The sequence below is a fragment of the Haliotis rubra genome, unplaced genomic scaffold (genome assembly GCF_003918875.1).
Source record: "Haliotis rubra isolate DU_JTF1 unplaced genomic scaffold, ASM391887v1 Scf2341, whole genome shotgun sequence".
NCBI lineage: Eukaryota > Metazoa > Mollusca > Gastropoda > Lepetellida > Haliotidae > Haliotis > Haliotis rubra.
In genome coordinates, this window is record NW_025766383.1 from 11,139 (window position 1) to 22,890 (window position 11,752).

General features: G+C 39.1%; 1 long non-coding RNA gene across 1 annotated transcript; it reads left to right on the forward strand.

Annotated features, from left to right (window-relative positions):
* Positions 1–5,697: 5,697 nt before the first annotated feature.
* Positions 5,698–8,321, forward strand: LOC124278293. Its single transcript, XR_006899050.1, has 3 exons — positions 5,698–5,825; positions 6,313–6,441; positions 8,218–8,321. It is a non-coding gene; the product is annotated as an uncharacterized LOC124278293 (long non-coding RNA).
* Positions 8,322–11,752: the final 3,431 nt, after the last annotated feature.

Consider the following 11,752-nt stretch of genomic DNA (forward strand, 5'->3'; position numbering starts at 1 on the left):
CCGATCTGTATCCAATACCATCGGCACGCGTGTAAGGTAACACCATTGAGGATGAAGACAAGAGGAATACACGTGGCTTTACTTCATCTTCCGAAGTCGTCTAGTTAGCATGGGAGTATATATGCTGGTTAGAGGACACAAGTACATTCTCCATATATCGTACAGGGATGTTTTACTTCTTAAGAGAAATATACTTATATGCATAGTCTTTACAATAGTCTGCATGAGCTTTTGTTGATCCAATCTCTAATCTCTTTAATCGTTAGAGGACACAAGTACATTCACCATATATCATACTGGGATGTTTTACTTCTCAGGATTTCCGTGAAGATCGGGGTTAGAATTGATCTTTAGTAACCCATGCTTGACATAAGAGGCGACTAACGGGATCGTGTGGTCAACCACGCTGACTTGGTTGACACATGTCACGGTTCCCAATTGCGTAGATCGATGCTCATGTTGTTGATCACTGGATTGTCTGGTCCAGATACGATTATTTACAGACCGCCACCATATAGCTGGAATATTGCGGCGTAAAACTAAACTCAGTCATTCACTACTTCTCAAGATACATGTACTTATATGCGTAGTCTTTACAATAATGTGCATGAGTTCATATTTTCTTTTTTGTTAATCCAGTCTCTCGACCGATTATACACCAAAGCAATGTTGTTGAGTTTGTATGAGTGAGTGAGTGAGTGAGTGAGTTCATATTTAACGTCACCAGTTTGTGTGAGTTAATTCAGACGTCAATGTAATGTACACATTATTTACATACATGGAGCTTTTTAAACTTTGCAATGAAGACAAATAAACGCATGTCAGTCTATGTTATCAGAACCAGACATGTTCAGTTATGTTTCTAAGTTAACTGATATTCAATATTCCGAGTATACTGATACTCTTAATGAATAATCATTCAAGGCGTTATCAACAATTTGTATTCTATACCTTAACACATCGGCGAAAGAATGAATACTCAATGCCATTCTCTGTGGATGTATGGCAACGGCCGCTGGGGCCGGGTTATACTCTTAGCGGTCCAATAATTAGCGCACATCTTAATGTGCGAGGAATGCTTAAATTGATACAGATGTTTGTGAACTCATGACCGTATCTTCAACAAATATATTATGCACATGTCTAAAGTGAATAAAACTTACAGGAAATGCAAACGTAAGAAGAGGTATGAGAAACCGGATTAAATCATGTATGACCTAGCTCGACGTTCATTCACCATAGTTACGCGGGACAGCCTCTATATTTCTTTATAGAATGAGCATAACCTTGACAGAAATACATCCCTACCAATACAAGAACAGGTGTTTACTGTATTTCCGGCTTCTGATCTTTTAACCCATGTCGGGCACAGTTTATTTAAGTAGTGAAATAAGGTTTCCGCATGTCCATTGGACTAATCGAAACAAATTTCTAATGCCATCGAATAATGAGGACTGGGCAATTATACATTGATAAACTTGGTTATTACTATTTGATCGTACCCTTCATGCTGTCACTGGTCTGTCAGGTCCAGACATTATGTACAGGTGTTTGAGATACAGACATATAACTGCTGCGTGTAACGGTGCATTTCATTTCAAATGTACGGAACTCTAAATGTTCTATGTATAAGCTATTCGGGTAATTATATAAGTGGTTTTGGTTTGAACCGTATTTCAGTTAGATAACGAATCTTAATGTGATGTGAACATATTTGCCGGAGCTGATGTCCAGACTAATATCACGATAATACATGTTAGCACCATACCCTTAAAATTGGTTGTTTTTTGAAGTGGTAATCGTCTGGACATCAGTTTATCATACATACTCTCCCAAAAAAGAAATGCATAGGTGTATTTTCACGAATGTCATCTGCTAACTTTAATGTGAGATAACACTGTAATTCTGGATTTGTTGCAGGCAAATTACACAGTTGAAATATCAAATGCCTGTTAATATGTTTAGCTTATAAATACTTCAATAAGTGAAGGCGTCCGTTCCCAGTTTGACGTTGTCTTCAATATCTGTTGTGGCCGCCATGACCAGCTATATGGCGGCGATCAACTGCTCTGCATCGTCTCGGCATGGACCAGAACAAGTCTTCAATTCTACCTTGTGGAATTCTACCCTATACCCTTGCAATGCCTGCGACAGTTGATCTAACGTCTGGGACGCCGGTTGCCGTTCCCGTATGCGTTGAACGAGGTCATCCCACACATGTTCGATGTGGTTGAGGTCGGGCGATTTGGAAGGCCATGAAAGCACTGTAATCTTTTCATTCTGAAGATACTGAATATTGGCATGTTTTGCTTGAGGCGTTGCATTACCATGCTGAAACAACTCCCTCTGGGGTCAATGATTAAAACCATGTGGATTCCGTCCCTGTACAGAATAGCAGTTACATTGCCCTGAAGGCGAACAGAATTAGATTTCTGCGTGTAGGATATTGCTCCTCACATCAGTACACTCTCACCACCATATCGGTCTTCCAGCTTCCAGTCCAGCATTGATTAAAAATGGTTTGCGTCGACACTCTACCCGCCCATATGGCGATTCTGTAAATGAAGCTTCCGGATGTACATGCACCGCAGTGATTAAACATCGAGGCCAATTATGCGAAGAACTGTTTCGATATCGATATCTAAACGACCGCCTGGTACTTGAATATATAGGCGATTCTGTAGCAGATGGAGGATCCCCGGACTACAGACGTCCAATTGCATTGTTTTGATTTATAGCAGTGAGTAGAGCCATAACGATATTCTTTCATTTGGTTAAAGAAAGTGCCAATGACCACATGAAAGCAAACGGCTTTATATAGACAATATACCCGCTTACGATTCATCAGAACAGCGCTTGCCATTACACGTGCATATTACGAACCACTTTTTCTCCATGACGTTTTCATGCAGGTTTACACTTTCGAACGTATACGTGCATCAAAATTTCCAAAGATGAGTTTTTGCCCTGACTATTCGATTCATGTACACAAACCAACATTACATAGTATAACAATCAAACATCAATTTTGAAAAATATTTGAAATTTCATGTATCAATATCACCTGTGCGTTACTTGGTTTGGAGAGTATATATTTACCATGCCGACTATTGACCATACATGTTTAGAGATATAGCTGCTCCATATGCAAATGCCATTACATTTTGAAGTGAAGTATTGACAACGTAGTTTCTTAAGGATCAAAAGTACACAATGCGATATGATTAAGGATTATCGAGTTCACATTACCAAGGATGAACACACGATTTCTGGTTTACTTCGATTGAAGAGACAGAACATGTATTTGCTGATCGTAAGCCGTTAGCCCCACAGCCACAACACTGACAAAATGATGCGCCGAGAATAGTGGATTAGTGTGGGAGCAATGGAAATACATTTTACTTTACAATTTCTCTTTATTGTAAAAGAGAAAAACTGAAAACATGTTTGCTGAACATGCACAAACTATCATATCGTATGGTACTACAATGCATACCTAAAGTGAAACAACAATATTTAATTCGTAAGAATAATTTTTCTCACTGTTGAATAATTATCTTGAACAGTGAGAAATTACAAACATTACATCTTGCTTCTTCGTCATCTATTAGACATTTCCCCCTTATTACATTTTGAACTCCGAAATAATTAAAACTACTTCTACTACTTCTGTACCGAAGAATGCAGAATAAGAATATATAACTACATGTTCACGCTTAAAGCCACACTGGTATTCTGAATACTTTCATCAGTTTCTACAAGATGTTCTAATCTTGTCTGAAGAACACAAACCAAAACAGCTTATGCGAGGCTAAGGCTGACACAATGACTGTTTCATTTCACATATTTGTTTAAGTTAGTGTTTGCGTTTTGGTATTTAACAAGATCCTCTTGTGTAGATGTTCTCCCGAAGCAGTTCACAGTTCTTGTCAAACACATAGCTACAGAAGCTCAATGATGTTAGTTTACTCATTGTACACAATCTTTGGAATACATAATTCTTCGGATACAACATATACTGAAAGAAAGTGTTCATATCAACGTTATTGCTACACAGTCCCATACTATGCATGTATAATTTATACCATTACCATATGTCCGGACCCGTGAAGATCCGGGTCAGAATTGATCTTTCGCAACCCATGCTTGTCGCAAGAGGTGACTAACGGGATCTGGTGGTCGACACTCGTTGACACATATCATCGTATCCCAAATGCTGTGGATTCTGGATTATCTGGTCCAGACTTGATTATTTACAGACCGCCGCCATATAGCTGGAATATTACTGCATGTGGCGTTAAACAACAACCAACCAGCCATATGTCCGAATATATCTTTTTGATTTACAGCATGTGAAGACTGACGGTAAACTGGACATTCTATTCATCAGATACTCATCAGATGGCAGGAAAATCAACAGTGACTGTTGTGACGGAGGATTCTTCCATTTGTGCACTGATAAATGTGATCCAAAGTTTTCCCTGTGCATCAACGAGTAAATACATTAGAAATAGTTATTTATAACGCACACATTGCGATTGGGGACAGTTGCCTGCCTCGCTATTGTATCCCTGACTCTTCTGCGAAAATGATTTGTGTATTATCCTGTCTGGTATTTTTGGCTATCAAAGGGTAATATTGAAACAAGTTTAAATATGTAATAATTGGTGCTTGTCAAATCGCCTTGAATATGCATCTGTATCTGTATCTGAATTTTAAGCCATTATTGCACGATTTGTTGTGCACATTGAACTTTAAGCGTTTTATCATCTGAAAGAACGTCTGCCTTCAATGTCTACTCAGTTTTCAAGTCATTCTTGCTGCATTTGTAGATGAAAGTCTATGCTATCAATGCTGTGCTTTGCTACCTGTAGACTTGATGGTGTCATACAACAAGCTAATGTTATTGCAGCTCTGACGGAGGAAACCCCTGGTCTCTTTATCAGAGCACCACAGACTACATAGACAACCATAATATAATCAACTTTGGAAGCAGCATTCAAGGACAAGCAAATCCTTTCATCATACCAGTGCCCAAAGCAGTACCGGTAGGTTTGTTCTTACCTAAATATATGATGCCCACAAGGAACCAGTTACATAGAACCTGAACTGCTCTATGATTGTTGATCAGGAAACTAACAAGAAAAGTTCATAGATAAGGCTCAGTGTGTTCAAGCGGGTTATTCTATTCTGGTGGCGACTCACAGCACCAACGCCTGTTTCGCCTGGTCCAACCACTGTTATTTTCAAGTCAGTAAAACTAACTGTTATAACTTCGGAGTTAACAAACAGCTCGATATATTTGTCTTGTTATTGATTTAGGTACATTTATTGTTTAGGTGGAATTTTGTGGTTTTAAATAACAAACTAAAATGAGAGTAACACGTTTTTGTTTCCAGTCCTCAATAACAATACGAGTGCAGGTGTATGACAATGATGACACCTCCAGTGATGACCACATGGACACACTCTCTAAGCTGATCAACATCCAAGTCGCTGCTACACGAACAGGCAGCTATGTACACCCTATACATATTGAGGAGAAGCACACAGTGAGTCATAAATACTTTAAAATGATGAGTTTTGATTGATCTAAACTTTAGAGATCTTTCAATAGCACACGAGGTGTACACGTAATATTTAAGAGTGTGCTTATGGTGCTCAAACTGTATGGAGTGAACTATTTTTCAGGTTAAAGATTGCAGTCCGTGCCTACTGCGACACGGATTGGTACGGGTCTACGTGTGAGAAATATTGCAAGGCTACTACTAATCACAGTCACTACATGTGCCGCCTACAAACAGGTGCAAAAATGTGCTTTGAAGGTATGGTCAGACACTGATTTCAACATTGATGTGAACAATTGTATATTCCAAAGATACATTGTGTATTGAGAAAGGCCAACAAGATTAAAATCATACCATAATATCACTTGTATATTATGTCAGCTCAGAATTGGAAATGTTAAATCTTCCGGTAGATTTTGTATCTACCATTGTATATTGTCTATATTGTAATTTGTATCTCGCATGGTGGTTCGACCAGAGAGTAACAGAAATCCTGTTTTGTCCGTCTTGTTCGTTTTGTTCACTGCACCTATCGGGAAAGTGCTGTTGAAAGTAATCGAATTTCTTTGAATCATCGTGTAGAGAGAAATCTGTTTCCGTATTCAGACGTTCATCTGACGGCGATCATCCAGATCGTGTTGTAACAGACAGTGTCCGGAGTAACAGGATATTAAAGTATAAGCTATCTGAATCATTTCGCTATTTTCTGCACAAATAAACTCTTTCCGATACTAAAATATTGCAGGTTGGAAGGGAGACAACTGCGATCAGGACATCGACGAATGCAAAGAAATTGACAACACATGTCAAAATGGGGGAAGTTGTAGAAATACACTCGGCAGTTTTGAGTGCATTTGTATCGAGGGAATAAAAGGTCAGTATTCTATACCTGCAATCTATCATGTATGGATTCACAAAAAACAACAGGTCACATGGAATATATTCTGCAATTCTTTGACTACTATCACGGGAATTAAAGCCCTATTTCTGTTACAGCTGTCATACACCGTTTATTCAATGGCATAAACTTTCTGTTTGTGGTCATATATAGAGTGGAGGAAGCAAAGTCATAAACAAACATATCCCCAACTCCATTCCCCAACGTTGCTTGATGTTTATAGCCTAGAGTTAATTTATACTAAATGATATACTGATAAATTATTTGTTTTAATATTGAAAAAGCTTCTATAGAAAAATACGATACTTACTGTCCTTTGTCAACAGTCACTGGACTATAATATACTTGTTCTCATTGCGATGTAAACTTTTAACCCATCCCCTAAACCACCCAATCCACCTTGTTTCAAGCATAGCACTGCAGCTATAGGGTTGACTTATTAAAGATTGTTTACGTAACGTAACACAACATATGCATATATTTGGCTGATACATAGAGAATACTACACTCAGTCTCATTACATAAATACATATTTCGCTCGGTCAGATATCATAGGAAGGTCACGAGTTTCGTATAATTCGTATGTAATGAGATTGAGTGTAGTATTTTATTTATTACCGACGTCTTACCTGCATAAAATGACAAAATAACGTGTTTATGTTGTTTATATGCTTTCAAACCGAAACTGGTTTCATAAAGAGGTTCCGGAAGAATTTTTGCATGACGTCACACTGTATTAACGTCACTACGCCATTCTCGTCTGCCCTCTCGTTATCAAAGGTACCCTTGGTAACCGACGTCACGATGCGTGTCAGTTGTCATCGCCTCCTACAGCCTCTTACATTTATAACTACTCAGTAGCACCCCGTTTCTTGGTTTGCAGTTGCTTCACTCGGCTAACATCACTGGCGGAAACATTACGTTTATGGTTTTCGACGGATAAAATGTCTCAGTTCGACTTACAATTAAACAGCGACACGGCAACGTTCGCAATGTTTACATTCCCACATCCGTGCAATGTGGCGTTCATCTGGATGTACTGATCTAAACTTACGTTGGTAGTGGAAATGCGACGTTCATATTGCCCCATTTGGTCTACGTTAATCACATATGTAATTACAAAATAATTTAAAGAAGATATTTAATCCGAACGTAAACCGTCATCACACTGTTTTTTCTGATAACGTGCGTCTGAACGTAGGGGGCAGACACGTCAATAGAACAGCGCGTCAGTGAGCGAGGAATGTAATTGAGGTCACCGACACCGTCGTTTTTCTGTTTGTTTTCTGCCTTAGATTAATCGTAATTAACCTTAGAAAGTATTAAATTTGGCATCTTAGAAAGGAAATACAGTTTGCTCTTCCACCATGTATAGTGTAATAAAGTACACTGTTGCCCTGAACTATTATAACGTAAAAGCGAGTAACTTAATTGACGTAGTAAAAGAATAAATGTTGACCACGTGGGTAATAAATAAAAACTGCTTCTCGAATTATTTTATTTGCACTCCTATTTTCTAAAATATGTGTACCAACACGCATATACATGCACGCATCCCAAGATAAAACAATACAAACAAGTTGTCAGAGGTTTTAGCATAGCAATATAACTGTTTGAACACCAACTATAACAATAAGGGGTAGAAGTGTTTTAACACCTTTGAATGAAACAAAACCCAGTCCATATTTATTGGGTCGTTATAAATATCGAAAATAATGCTGCTTGTCATATATATTTCTTCCACTTTTTCAGGAAGGCGATGTGAAAACATCATCAACCAATGTGCAGTGGCACCATGTCTGAACGGAGGGACATGTAGCGGAAACGAAACAGCCTTCAACTGCACATGCTCAGTAGAGTGGACTGGAGAGACCTGCGCAGAGAAGGTTAATTTCTGTGACAGCGAGTCCCATCATTTAATACCTGTTATACAATATCTCCCCTTGGGACGTTTGCTGGATTGTTAGTTATGTAACTATTGCAGCTAACCGGGGTCTGTAAATGTTGTGTCTAGATCAGACAATCCATTTGAGTTACGTTGCCCCTTTTGAGAACAAGTAAAGGTTGCTTTGAACTATTTTATCATCCGAATGTATGTAGGAACCTAACTGGGTACATACTGCGTAATGTAACCTTTGGAATCATAGTCGAATCCTCTTCTTGTGTATATGTAGTAAAGCGTTCTTTGACACGATCAGTTCTGATTACCACAGTTCAATGTGGCTATGTTTCAGAGTCCATGGCAGCTGGGGCACAAACCTATATGTGTCAGCCATTCTACCCCTGTAGGCCTTTGTCCTGATGTCTGTACTGCTGATGATGGCTTTCTGCATCTGGAGAAGAAGATCGTAAGTTTGACATGGCATACTCATTGAATAACAGACGATCTTCTACCAGGAGAGGGCGGCAGTCACGCCGAAGAACATAGCTTTCTAATCAGACATATTCCGGCAATCAAAGCCATATACAGTCTGGCTATTGGAATTGTTTTGGAAAAACCACTCACAGTTTGTTCGAGAAATGATTAGGAAATATTTACTTTGACAAATACTTCTGGAGATGCTGTATTTGCTAAACACACTTGTACATAGTTCAGTTCCTTTTAGGAAGTAATGATATGTTTACAAAATCGACAAAAGCAAAATTATAATATTCCCAGGCCCCGTCATCAAAAACGAGGGACACCTAGAAGGTAGACCTATGTAGCAATCAACATGTTCTCGCCGGCATTGTACTTGTACATGATAACGCAGGAAGAGAACAGTCGAGTAATAAAATATGGTTGCATAATCATTATGTAGATACATGTTCCCGTGAACTGTTAAGTTCAGACATTCAACTTAAGATATCTAAATAATCACTCACAATATACCAGGCATGTGTAGGGCTTTGTAGCATTTATGTCAACAATATTGTTATATTTCATATTTCAAGGAGCAAGACGCAACAATGTAGAGACGACAATCAGCTCAGCGCATTTGTGATGGACGTGGCGTATGCAACCCCCAACCACCAAGTGCAATGACGGGAAATCTCCAGGAGGGCAAGCGTATCTCCTGATGGTTACACAAGTCTTCGTTTCCTTGAGGTAGATGAAGGATCACACGACACAAACTGTGATGACACTTCAAACATCAACTTAGCATCTGAAGATATGACCCTTTACCCAGACAGTCAGCAAGGTTTCGGCGTTTATCCAGATGACAATGCACGTCTTGGGAACGCAGCAACACGTGCCACACACTATGATGACACATCAAACATTCACCCAGCAACTGAAGATATGACCCTTGATAATGTAATTGTACATCGTTTCCGATTTTCTCCAGATGACAACGCTTGTCCTGGGAATGCAGCAACTCTTGACACAAACTGTGACGATACAACAAAGCTCCACCTATCAACTGAAGATGTGACTCATGACCAGGTTCTACGTGGGTTTAGCGTTTTCTCCAGATGACAAGGCAAGTCTTGGTGACGTGGCAACACTCCAGCAAGTCACTGAAGATCTGACCCTTGACCCAGTAATTCTACGATATGCAAGAGCTTCCCCACACATGACGACGCAGGTCCTGGTGACAGAAGCAGCAACTTCCGAGAGACACACAGTTATAGAGCCATCAGACGCCCTTCCAGCAACTGAAGATGGGACTCTTACATCTGTGCGTCTACAGAGACCAAGCGGAGATAAAGATGACAAGCCACGATCTGGATACACGCCGTAATGTTACATCATACATCCACCGAGTCCCTGGAGATATTACCCTTGATGCTGAGAAAGAGTCGAGGGAAGAGGGAAGAGTACACTGTCATCGATGACAACAATGTTGAGGACATCTTACAGGAATGCCCATATGGAGACGATAGAAGTCTGTGGATGACAACGATGTTGAGAACATCTCACAGAAGAAGACCCTTATGCAAAGATAACTTTGTAGTTGAGTATGTATTTGTCGACCAATAAGTAGAATGAAAGGAAAATGTCACTTAACTATAGATTATGTAAGATGTTAATCCATCATCTGCTACAAGAGCAGCTCTCCGAATCAGTTAATAGTTTAATGGTAAGAAGTTTCTCTTGCGCACAAGGGTGACTGTGTTCAAATTCAAGATGTATACATATGCATATTATATGTAGGGTTTTGTGCATGTGTGATCCTTTTAGTGTGGGACACCAATAAGGTAAATTCCAGTGAGTATGATGTCGGGTAACCTTGAGGGAATTGTGGATAGATTGTGGTGAGATCTTTGTTCAAATCTCACATTGGCACAGTGTGTGGAAGCCATGTATGGTGTGTCCCGGACCGTATAAATGGACTAGTGTTCAAACAATATCACCTAACTCACACACATAAGAATGAAAGATAATATTTTCTTTTTATTTACTGATACCGAGGAACATAGAAGACTAGTTTATAAATATGCATGATTACATAATGTACATATCATATTAGCCTATGCAGGTTTGTCTTTGACATTGTGTGGGCTAGTAGCCATTTCAATATTGCAAATAAACTAAACTTTAGAAACTTTAATTATTCACTGCCATTCCACGGAATTGTTTCACTCCGCATATCAGGTGTTCTGCTGGAAACGTTTTTCAAAGATTACTGTCTGTTATTTCCTACTGCAGCGTGGACTGGTACAGTTCTGCGTGTGTAGAAATATTAGTAAGGCCAGTCACCACACGGTACCACACACACAGGAGTGAAAGTGTGCTTTGAGGGGTCTGTCGAGACAGTTGATGCTAATGTTAAAGTGAACAGCTGCATTTACCTCAAAATATTTACAGACAGACCATAACCAGATTAAACTTAGAAAGCATTTGCTCAGAGAACTATTTAGCTCCAAACAGGTGTTAAATGATCTGAGTAAATGTTCTTCTATTCGCCATCTTTTACTGGAGTATATTGCCATTTTACCTGGCATGCTAAGATTAGTAAAAATGTTTATCGATTATGTTACCGTGCTATATTCACGTTATTTCAAAACAAAAACCACAGCTCAACACAATCCTTCCCGCGCTATAAATTTTGCCAAAGAACATTTGAAACCTGGTTTGATGCAAGAGTCTTATCTGGAATTAATCGTATTATAGATTTATTTCATGATTAATGAATGAATGCATTAGGCATAATAACTATCAGATGTTCATCTGACCAATGATCACTTAGCAGAGGTATCGCAATTTACAGTCTCCGGAATATCAGGGTTTCAAGCCTCACCTTCTTCTAGAAAAAGTTTACCGCATCAGATTCCGGAATATCAGGATTTCAACCTCCACACC